This window comes from Camelina sativa, chromosome 20 (assembly GCF_000633955.1).
Source record: "Camelina sativa cultivar DH55 chromosome 20, Cs, whole genome shotgun sequence".
In the NCBI taxonomy this organism is placed as follows: domain Eukaryota; kingdom Viridiplantae; phylum Streptophyta; class Magnoliopsida; order Brassicales; family Brassicaceae; genus Camelina; species Camelina sativa.
The window spans coordinates 21183023-21195113 of NC_025704.1; the positions used below are offsets into that span (position 1 = coordinate 21183023).

The window sequence follows — 12091 nt, forward strand, 5'->3', positions numbered from 1 at the left end:
AAGTAATAAACGAGAGTTATTCGTTATTCTTGTGTTTGATTCAATAATTTATAGTTAAAAGCATTTTGCAATTTTTTTTTGTTTTCTTGTTTTATAACTTTCTATCCATGTTTTTCTAATTTATTCGCACAATTATTTTCTTCACGACTTTTAAAATTAAATCAGACATCTAAGTTTAGAAAACGAGACACAATTCTACGTTGTCGCAGTGTATGATGTGGCTATTTTCTACATCCTCCTTCTGTTTTTTTCCTAGTTATTTAACAAAATTAAAGACATGTTATTCTGATTCTCGCATGTCTTTGTTCAGTTTGAAATATTAAATTTTGGTATTTTTATCATTTTATGTCAACTAAAATTTATTTATTTTCTTTACAATATTGTCTTTTGATGCATTAAGCTTTTGAGAGATAGAAAAATGTTTGCCTACATCATGTTGATTTTCTTCCAGAGCTAATTCCAAAACTAAAATGCTAGTTTGTCATGGTAGTAGACTAGTAGCTAGAGTCGGTCCAGAAAAGAAGCAGACTAATAATGAGCTTGCGGTTCTTGTTTTTATGAGATATTTTGGAATGTAAACGTTTTACAAACATATAATTTGTTAACTATATATTTTTATAGAAATTACAAATTTGTAATATGTAGGTAATTTTCTTTTTCCGCCTCTAATACAACAGGGAGGCTCGATAAATTACAATATCAGATCAAAAGAAAAGGAAAAAAAAAATTGAAATCGAAAGAAACAAAAATGAAGAGACAAATCTAAATCAAACCGGAGAAAAAGTCAGACGAATCACAGCTGAAGAGACATAGGTGGACTCGTCAAAGATAGAGCCCAATAATCTCTCTGTCGAAGCCGATATCGCCAAAACAGAGCCGATCAAAAGTGTTAAGGAAGTTAGCGGTGCTGAAGCCAAAGCTAGCTACTATTGGTAAGGAATAGAGGAAGCACCACTAGAGGTCTAAACTGAAAGACTTAAAGGGAGAGCAACCTATGAACCCTCTCACAGTTCCGGTGACAAGCGCTGAAAGTCGAAGATGTTAAGCGGAAAAAAAACTTTTGAGGTCGCTATGATATAAGTTTTGTTTATCACTATAACTTACAAAAACAGAAAAAAAAATAATAATAAGAAAAAGAGAGAAAGTAGTACTTGTAAAAATATATATATATCTTTACATTATTAGGATATGAAAACTAATTTTTATTAAGACACATGTTTAAATAGAATTTTGTTTAAATGAACATATTAGATCTTTTTTCAATGACTACCTTAACTGGACTCTTAGTTGGCAATTAGTCATCTTTCAATACTATATTACTAATTTTAATTTTCTCCCTTTTATTGACTAGGTAGTGAAGTGTACATGTTTATGGCAGCGATTGAAAGCGATTCTAGGGTTTTGGTTGGGGGAGATCAGGACGCCACTATGGTGGACATTGGGGGGAGGGTTAGACCGCCAGGTGATCCACCTGATGTGCATGGTTCGTTGGTGCAGAAGGTAGCGGGTAATAATGGAGGAGGGATACTAATTCCGGAAGACATAATGGATGATGTGTTTGTGTTAGAGAGGTTGCGGTTGGAGTTTCTGAATGGGGATGATGGGGAACCAGTCATTACGATAGGTGACGAGGTTTTGACAGTGATGTATGGTTTATGGAAGAAATGAATACTTGTCAAGGTCTTAGGGCAGCACATCTCACTCCCTGTTCTGAACCGGAAACTTCGAGAGATGCGGAAACCTAGTGGAGCAATGTTTGTCATGGATCTCCCTCGTCAATTCTTTATGATCCGGTTTGAGAAGGAGGAAGAGTATCTGGCAGCGCTTACAAGGGGTCCATGGAGGGTGTTTGGTAACTACCTCATGGTCCAAGCTTAGACCCCAAAATTGGATCCTTTGAAGGACGAGATTGTTACGACTCCGGTGTGGGTCTGTCTCGTGAACCTCCCTGTGCACCTTTATCATAAATCGATTTTAATGAGTATTTCAAAGGGTTTGGGGAAGCCACTTAAGGTGGATTTCACCACCTTACACTTCGAGAGAGCACATTTTGCTTGAGTGTGTGTTGAGGTAAATCTGCAGCAGCCGCTCAAAGGGTCAATGTTGATCACCGGGCAACGGTATTTTGTAGCGTATGAGGGTTTAATGAACATTTTCTCTGCTTGTGGTATGTATGGAAATTTGGTACATAATTGCCTGCAAGTCGTTAGGGAGAAGGCTCCTCTGGTGTCTGTTCCAGCTACGGTTGCTACTCCAACTGCAGGTCGAGTGTCTCCGGGATTGGAGGATGGTTTCATGGTGGTAAGGAATAGGGGAAGAAGAGCTGTGAGAAATATCGAAGGTAATCCTAACCGGGATACTTTCGATGATCGGAGATCCTGCATTAATTGCGGTCTCAGATAGTTTTAGAAATTTACAGGTGGATTTGGTAACTGATGCGGTTAGGCAAGTTGGGATTCGATAGTGGGAGTAAAGAAAGTGAGAATATTTAGAATCGAGTAGGATATAAGGAAAGTGATAATATTCAGAATTGAGGGATCTCAGGGAAGAGTGCTGCCCAAGGGAAGTTGTTGCTGTTTGGTGCTTCGTTGGAAGTAAAGAATGATAGTGCTCATAAGGCCTCAGCGATTAACGGGCTGAAGCCCAACTCTTCTAAATTTTCTCAGCCTACTCGTGGTTTAGTGTTTGACCCGATTGGGGGCGAATCAGAAGTTTTGGTGAATGAGAAACGACTAAGGGATTTTGATGGTGGTGTTGGGAGAGCCGGTGGCCCTTTTCCGATGGAGAGAGCAGATAAACTGGTCTTGATGGAACTGGGTTTGGGTATTTTGGAGAAGAATGAGAATGTGCGTCTGAGTTTGGGAGAGCTGCCTTTGTCTATGGAAATTGATTCTCTTGATGGATGATTGTTGGAGAATGGGAAGGAGAATCTTTCCGATTAGCGGTTCTCCCCGGTAGTTCTAGCTATTTTAAAAGAAGGGATGATGAATTGCATTCTTTGGAATTGTCGGAGGGCAAATAAACCCAACTTTGGTCAATCAATTAGGTATCTTTTGAAGAAGTTCAATACCGATGTTTTACGTGTCTTTGAAACTCATGCAGGAGGGGATCAAGCAGGCCGTATATGTCAGGGTTTAGGTTTTGAGAACTCGTTTTGAGTCGATGTAGTGGGTCAGAGTGGTGGTCTCTGGCTCCCATGGCGGTCGGGTGTAGATGATGTGGATATTGTGGTGTCTAGCAGTCAGTTTATTCATGCAAGAGTGGTGAGTGGAGTGGATATTGTTAACTTGATTATGGTTTATGCTGTTCCAACAACAAGTAGGAGAAGTGAGCTGTGGAGAATTTTTGGTGGCGTTGTGCGGGAATCATGGGTGGGAATTTCAATACCATCCTTTGGGTGGATGAAAGGTCAGGAGGGAATGGTCGGTTATCCACAGACTCTATACCTTTTGGGATTGGATAGACAAGCTATCTCTGATAGATATGGGGTTCCAATGTAATAAGTTCACCTGGAGGAGAGGAAGAGAAGAGAGATTTTTTGTTGCAAAACGGCTGGATAGGGTCTTGTGTTGTGCCCATGCAAGGCTAAAGTGGCATGAGGCGACGCTGAAACATCTCCTGTTTCTAGCTTCGGACCATGCTCCTCTGTATGTACAATTGTCTCCAAAAGTGAGTACTGATCCTAGGCGGCGTCCCTTTTGATTCGAAGCGGCTTGGTTGTCTCACCCAGGGTTTCATGAGTTGTTGAAGAACTCTTGGGATGGGCATATCAACACGCAAGATGCACTAAAAGGGTTGTAGAGAACAGTGGAATAGAGAAGTTTTTGGAGATGTTTAAAGGAGAAAGGAGAAACTAATGCGTGATATTAAAATGGTGCAAAACCAGTTAGAGATCAGCCACACGGACGCCCAGCAAGAAGCGGTTCTCCTTGGTGATTTTGATTTGGTGTTAGAACAGGAGAAAACTATATGGTTTCAAAAATCCAGAGAGAAATGGATGGTTCATGGTGACAGAAATACAAGTTTTTTTCATACATCAACCATCATTAGGAGAAGAAGGAAGAGGATTGAGATGTTAAAGAATGATGATGGTGATTGGATTTATGATGCGAAGGAGTTGGAGAAGCTTGCAGTAGAGTATTATAAAAGGCTATATTCTCTACAGGACGTAAATAAGGAGGTGGAGAGGCTGTCATCGGAGAGTATTATGCGCATGTCACATGAAGATCAAATTTGTTTGAGTAAGACTGTTGCAGCATCAGAAGTAGAACAAGCCATGCGTAGTATGGGACAGTTTAAGGCTCCTGACCCGATGGATATCAATTGGTGTTCTGTCAGAAGAATTGGGATGTGGTGGGAGAATCAGTGATTCAGTTTGTTCTGGAGTTTTACAGAACATGAGAGTTACCACCAGAAACAAATGATGCAGTGGTAGTACTCATCCCAAAGGTTGGGAAGCCGGAGAAGATTACGCAGTTTCGGCCCATCAGCCTCTGCAATGTGTTGTTTAAAGATTATTACGAAGGTGATGGTGGGAAGGCTTAAAGGGGTAATGACGAGAGTGATAGGCCCTGCACAAATGAGTTTTATCCCATGACGTTTAAGCTCGAATAATATCATAGTGGTGCAAGAAGCTGTGCATTCAATGCAAAGGAAAAAGGGCAGAAAAGGTTGGATGCTTCTCAAGCTTGATTTGGAGAAGGCCTATGATCGTGTTCGGTGGGATTTTCTAGAAGATACCCTTAAAGCAATAGGGATGTTTGAGGTTTGGGTGCGTTGGATCATGTAGTGTGTGGCAGGTCCACCGATTAGCTTGTTACAGAATGGTGAGAGGACATATGAGTATAAACCTTTGAGAGGACTGCGTCAAGGGGATCCTTTGTCCCCGTACTTATTTGTCCTGTGTGTGAAGTGAGTTTGTCAATTGATTGATGGATCAATATTAGATAAGAAGTGGAAATCGATTAAGTTGTCAGTGTCAGGCCCGAGGTTGTCCCATACATGTTTTGCTGATGACCTAATCCTCTTTGCAGAGGCATCAGTGGCTCAGATTCGAGTAATACGAAGTGTGTTGGAGAATTTTTGCTCAGCTTCGGATCAGAAAGTTAGTCTGGAGAAGTCTAAGATCTTTTTTCTCACAATGTTTCCCGAGAGTTAGGCAGGATGATTAGTGAAGAGAGTGGCATCAAATCAACAAAGGAGTTAGGGAAGTATCTTGGTATGCCGATCCTTCAGAAGAGAGTGAATAAAGAAACCTTTGGTGAGGTTCTGGCAAAGGTATATGTGAGAATGGCATGTTGGAAAAGTCGCACTCTGGCTTTTGCTGGCAGGGTCACTTTAACGAAGTCTTTGCTGGCTTCTATCCCGCATGAGTACACTCAAATTATCACAGGTAACGGTTGAGAGGTTAGATAAACTTGCTCATGACTTTCTCTAGGGTTCCTCTACAGAGAAGCGTAGGCAACACTTGATGGCATGGAAGATTGTTTGTTTACCTTAGTGTAAAGGAGGGTTGGGTATAACAGCAGTAAAGGAGATGAATAAAGCAATGATTGCTAAAGTGGATTGGAGAGTCTTACATGAGCAGAATAGCCTCTGGGCACAGGTAGTCAAGCAAAAGAAGGTGGGTGATGTTCATGATCCGTCTAGGATGGTTGCTAAGAGCAATTGGTCCTCTACTTGGAGAAGTGTTGGGATAGGGATGTGTGAGGTGGTTTGTAGAGGTCAGTCTTGGGTTCTTGGAGACAGGTGTCAAGTGCGCTTCTGGACAGATAAGTGGTTATCAGAGAAGCCATTAGTGGATGGTCTGACAAGTGCTTTACCAGCTGGATTTGAGACAGTAACTGCTAGGGAGTTATGGAAGGATGGCTCTGGTTGGGACTTTGCAAGAATAGTGCCATTTGTGCCAGAGTATAAGCAATTAGAACTTGCAGCTGTAGCCTTGGATAGCTTTACGGGGTCCAAGGATCGTTTGTCTTGGGGAGAGAATTCAGACGGTAAGTTTACGGTGAAGTCAATATATGCTCTATTGACTCACGATGAAGTTCCACGTCAGAACATTGGGTGCTTTTTCAAGCGTCTATGGAGCGTTGTAGCTCCGGAGAGGGTAAGGATTTTCCTTTGGTTAGTGGTTCACCAGGTTATTATGACAAACATGGAGAGAAAGCGCAGGCACTTAAGTGATTCAGATGTTTGCTCAGTTTGCAGGGGAGGACTGGAGGGTATTATGCATGTTCTATGTGACTGTCATACGATGGCTGGTTTATGGGCTTGAATTATGCCGCCAAATAGGCATACACTTTCTTTTCTCAGTCGTTATTTGAATGCGGGAATCTTAATGACAAGATAGTAATTGTCGAGGGAGCTTGTCTACTATGTTTGCGATGGCCTTATGGTGAGGTTGGAAATGGCGTTGTGGTAATGTGTTTGGTGATACTAAACTCTGTAGAGATAGAGTTCGTTTTATTAAGAATTTTGTTGTGGAACTGACTTCGGCTAACTTGAGAAGAATAAAGCATCAATCGCAGGGTGCCCGAGTACTGCGGGACATTGGTTGGGTAGCACCAACTCATGGTTGGTTTAAAGTTAATGTTAATGGTGCATCTAAGGGGAACCCGGGTCTAGCAGTGGCAGGGGATGTCATACGGGATAGTGCTGGTGGATGGTGTAAGGGGTTTGCTGTGAATATTGGGCAGTGCTCGGTTCAGCTGGCGGAGTTGTGGGGCGTTTATTATGGTTTATATACGGAAAAGAGGCATCTCGAGGTTGGAGTTAGAGATTGACTCGGAGATGGTGGTTGGTTTTTTGAAGACATGGATCAGTCAGTTTCATCCTTTGTCTTTCCTGGTACGCTTGTGCCACGGCTTTCTTGCGAGGAACTGCATAGTCCGTATTACTCATGTATATAAAGAGACTAACCGTCTGACTGAGTATCTAACTATGCGTTTTCACTACCTTTAGGTTGTCATGCTTTTTCTTCGCTCCTTGTTACTTTTGGTTCAGTCTTGAAAGACGATGTGGATGGGTCTATATGGCTTCGCCGCGTTTGTTTGTGATTTATAACTCTTTCTTTTAATAAAATCAGGGGGTCTACCCTGTCCTTCACCAAAAAGAAATTTCAATCTTCGATACATAACATCATAGTATAGCATTATTTTTAATTCTTCGTTAGCAAACAAACCAAAATTGCTTATATAGTAATCATGGTTTTGCATACTAAAACAAAAGGAAAATTATTTTATCAAAAAAAAAAGGAAAAATACACAATAGGAGAATAAAAATAAAAAGTACTATATAAGAAAATAACTAAGTAAGATATATAATCTCTCATTTTTTGTCAAAAAAAAAAATAGTTGACCATGATTTAAGAAACCTTAACTTTTGGTAGTGTTGTTACAGTTTTACCAACCAAAATTATATTTTTCTTTTACTTTTATTTATTTTTGGTCAATAACACATGAAATCAACAAACCTCACACCACTTTTAGATATGAAATAAATAACTTTAAATGTTTTTGACTATAATTCTTTTTTATTAATTATTTTTCTCTGGTAATAGTCTACCTTAATGATTGTGTTTAAATTTTACTATATAATCTTGTAAATTTAAATTTAATTTTTGTAAGAAATAAATAAAATATATTCACCAGTATTGATAATTACAAAACTCACTTAACACGTGAATAGAAAACAAAAAATAAGTTTTCCAAACATGGTAATAATATTTATTTTCTTAGCTAAAATTATCATTAAATTTGATATCTGATTTTTTTAAAGTTTTCCTAAATTTGATATTTTAAATGTTTATGTAAATGCCACTATTCATACACCCACACTCCCTCTACTCTGTATATATATGTGGTCTTTATAAGCTTATTCCGTATTCTCTATCTATCATACAAAGCCAACATGGAATTCCAATGTTTTCCATGCGGGCAAATCTTTCTAACCCATCGAGAATTCTTCTCGCACCACAAATCATTTCATGCTAGTGAAATGGATGTTGCCTTCACCCTATCAAACAGACAACATTCCATGTCATTTCTCTGTACCAATCCCAACTTAAACTCTGAGTTTTACGAAGCTACTACCTTTCAAAATAGTTATTATAATTATTTTACTAGTCAAACAATAAGGTTCCAAAACGCATTTTACCATATGGTTGTTGCGATTGAAACGCCAGATCTCCAGGTGGTGCCCATGACCAATAACATTAGTACCAATTTTATTGATGGACGTCTCGTGCAACCTCAGCCTCAGCCCCAGATTCGGCCGATGACACCAGAGGATGAGATGTCACCAAAGGATGAAGTTTGCATTTTGCCGCTCATTGATCAGTTGGAACGGGTGTGGCCAGGTACTATATTCATGAAAGGAGACGAAGAAGATTCTATGGATCTTGATTTAAAGCTTTGATAAAAAAAAAAAAATTCTCTTTCTAACTCATGATAATGAATAAAAATTATTATAAGAGAATAGTATTTCAGATCTATTATTTCTTATAGATTTTTTTTTGAATCGGTTTATCTAATTTATGTAATGTTCATCTTTTAAATTAATATATTGTGGTGTTTTCTGATGTTTAAAATAAATTTATCATTTCACAATGATTATGTTTCTAAAATTTAGGCGTATGAAATATTGTGTATTTGTTATGAAAGGTTTCCATAATATTATATAATAAGAGTTTTTTTTGGTGTGGAATCCCCTTGGCTCAGTTGTAATGGGTTTAAGGCTTTTACATAATACTAGATTTGAACCCGCAGTACACTGCGGGAATATTTTTGTTTTTATTCTGTTTCTAAAACATTTAAATATTTTAGTAAATATATGTACATTTATTTTTGAAATAATTATCATTAATATTAGTTATTTTTTTCTTTAAATATTTTATAAGTTAAAAGATTTATACCATTAAAAATTAATAAAATGTATATACTAAAACGGTTGCGGACATGTATATACTTTCGCGGGTTTCGTAGGATAGTTAATTATTTTGTGAGTTAAAAATCTATAATATATGAAATAAATTAAAATTTTTAGTGTTAGTTCAAACCAGTAATATCAGGTCAGTTCTGGAACATATTTTTTTACTTTAACCCGCAAAAAAATATTCTACAAAATCCATGGCCCCATGGGAGTATATAGTCTGCACCCATATGTCCCGCTTTAGTTTATAGGATTAGGATATGTGAACATTTTACTAATTCAATTCTTCTAGTTTTGTTTTAATGGTGAAAATGTGATAATATGTGTTAACCCGACATGTGAGATCTGACCCGCAACAGATTTAATGATTTTAATCCGCAAAAATATTATTACATTGATTAGGAAGATTTTTTAAACAAATTTTAAGGAAAATTATATTTATTTAATTAATTATCAAATTAGTATTTAATGCAAATAGTAGTAGTTCCGATTTTTTGGAAAGTTGGGATTATGGGAGAATAATTGTTTACAAAAATTGAAATTCTTATTATAATTTAATAAATTGTAAATTATAAAATATAAATATTTAATGCTAATGACAGTCTTGTAAATAGGTAGCAACTTCAGGATTTATTTGCTAAATGTACTTATAAAATGTATATATAGATTATACAATAAAAGTTTTTTTGGCTGGTTATGAAATTTTTTACCAAAGGTTCCATAGTACCGCAGACAAAGCTGTTCATCATGATCGCATACGTTGCGGGTAGTCTATTATCATAATAGGATTATCTTTATAGATTTCAGAAGTTTTCTTTCAGTATTTGGGTTCTTACTTCTCTGGCTTTAATTCATTGGTATCTTTCAGTATTTAATTTTAAAGGATTAGGATTAAAATTGTTAGTGTTTATCCAGTTTAGATTCGATCTTATCTTTAACGGTGTTATTAAGGGTGGGTATTTTATCCTTGAGATAACAACCGAACCAAAGTAATATTTATGGATTTTGGTTTGAAATTGGTCATTAGGGAAAAACCGATCGATAACCTATATAATTGTAATCATTTATTAGTTGGTTCACCTGAACCAAACGATTAACCAAAAACACCAAAGTTTTATAACCAAACTTCTCTCTTTCTTTTTGCTTTTTTTCTGTCTCTCATCTTCTCTTATCTCCATCTCATATTCTTATTTAAAAGAATTACTCAAATGTTATCCAAAAGTTGGTTTATTACTCATATCTATAAATCTTTTAAAAATTACTAAAATGTTTAATGCCTTAAGAATAATTACAATTTACTCCTTCGGTTTTGTTTTTCGATTTTGAGTAAAAATTAAAATAAAAATACACATCAGCAAATTAAAATACACGTCATTTTCGATTTTTCATGTCATTAAGCAGTTTTTTTCAGGATCGACAATTATTTTTTCTTTTTATCTCCCACATCTAAAAGAAAAAACACAAAACTCACTATTAATCTAATTTCTATATCTCTCCACTCCCGACATTCCCCACTCATCTTGTTCCAGCCCAAAAAAGAGAGAGAGAGATTTAATAGAAGATGTTGTCTGATTCAGATCTGGGTCTACACCAACAAGTGCGAGAAACCCAGATTCGACTTGGTCTAGTCATGGTCGGAAAAAAAGTTTAGAGTCGGAAAAAAAAAAACTTTAGTCTGCAAAACCAAATCGAGACCTCTGCTCCTGAAAACCCTAGATCTATATCTCTGCTTGTCTTGTTTCTTATTAAGTCTTCCTCTTAGAAAACCCTATATAAATCTCTCTCTTTTCATATCTATGGCGGATTTGGATAAATGAGGAGGAGTAATCGCCGACATTAGACACGACGGCGGTGGCGGCGGAGGAGAGGTTGAAGAGAGGGAGAAGCTAACGGAACTTGAAGGAATCTCTGTGTTGGATTTTGATCTGCTTTGCTCGACGGTTACCCTTCAGACTCAGGGGAAGTGGAGGAAACTTGAGAGGTCGGAGGGTGACCATGTAATGGAGGATAATTACGACGGCGGCGTTTTGTGGCTTTGCGATGGAGGTACAAAATTTTATGATGAAATATCTGTTTTGTTGAAGATTTGGCTTAGTGGGATCCTATTGTCGAGATCTGTCTCTGCCACAACCATGGTTTCAACCATCGTTTTTTTTATCTTGAATTTTGAATAGGGAAACACTGTTTTGGTTCTTGTCTTAAGAATTGTATACTTGTGTTGTTGTCTTGAGTTAGAACTGATCCCTTTTGTTTTTTTTGTTCTTCAGGAAAATCCCAAGAGATTTGACTGAGGCATCTCTCTCTGGTGCTGGATTATCCGTGATTTAGAACTGATCCCTTTTGTTTTTTATGTGTGAAGACTAACACATGATTCTGGCTGATGGTTTAATTTGCAGGAGCTGAGTAGTTATTTAACATCCATTACAGTTCATGAACAAGCTGTGAGTATGATTTGTTACTAACCATTTCCCCTAATAGTATTTAAGTAACCTCCATTACAGTTCCTCGATTGCTTCTTTTTGTTAGCAGTATTATCATGTAAGCAACAATTTCTCAGTCAAGAAATCTTTATTAGTTTTAACATAAACATAGAGACTCTTGACATATCACTTTGCTATAAACTATTAATGCTTCTTTGTTTTTCATGTGTTTTTGTAGTTGAGTCTGAGCAAGATACAAGTATGCGGTGTGTTTGTACTCTCTGTTACTCACTTTACTTTATAGTTTTCAATATAATTAATTATGATTTATTTGTTTATATAAATTACTTTGACTGCAAATCTTGGTGTTGTCACAGGTTAACTCTATATTTGACCGCAAATGTGTGATGTCAAAGGTTCACACGTATGAATGTATTTTGGGAGCAACCAAAGAGGTTAGTATTAACATTGAAGTGTTAGTTTGTTGCAGGCTGAAACTGATTCTGTTGATGATTTTTTTCTTGGTAAAGAGTATTTGAGATCTTCTTTATAAAGAGGTTAGCTTTCGGTTTATGTATCTTCTAATTTTTGACTTGTTAAGTCTCTTTGTTGGGAAAATTCAAGAGTGAGGACCACAAGAAGACAAGTCTTGAGTAAGAATGGTTGTACTAAAGCTGGAGACTTGACGAGGACTTCAAGAAGGCCAAGGAGAAGAGTTACTTTCAAGAAGAAAGTAGGAGTTC

The 12091-nt window shown here is 37.1% G+C and overlaps 1 long non-coding RNA gene across 6 annotated transcripts in view; it reads left to right on the plus strand.

Annotated features, from left to right (window-relative positions):
- Positions 10370 to 12091, plus strand: part of LOC104771352 — a 3029-nt gene continuing 1307 nt past the window's right edge. Inside the window, exons 1-6 of one of the 6 annotated variants that reach the window (XR_764812.2) lie at positions 10372 to 10974; positions 11196 to 11233; positions 11325 to 11369; positions 11587 to 11614; positions 11726 to 11803; positions 11973 to 12071. This is a non-coding gene — a long non-coding RNA (uncharacterized LOC104771352). Of the gene's footprint in view, positions 10975 to 11195; positions 11467 to 11586; positions 11804 to 11972; positions 12072 to 12091 lie in introns of those variants that run through there. The other 5 variants (XR_764813.2, XR_764811.2, XR_764810.2 and 2 more) reach the window with 5 other exon arrangements.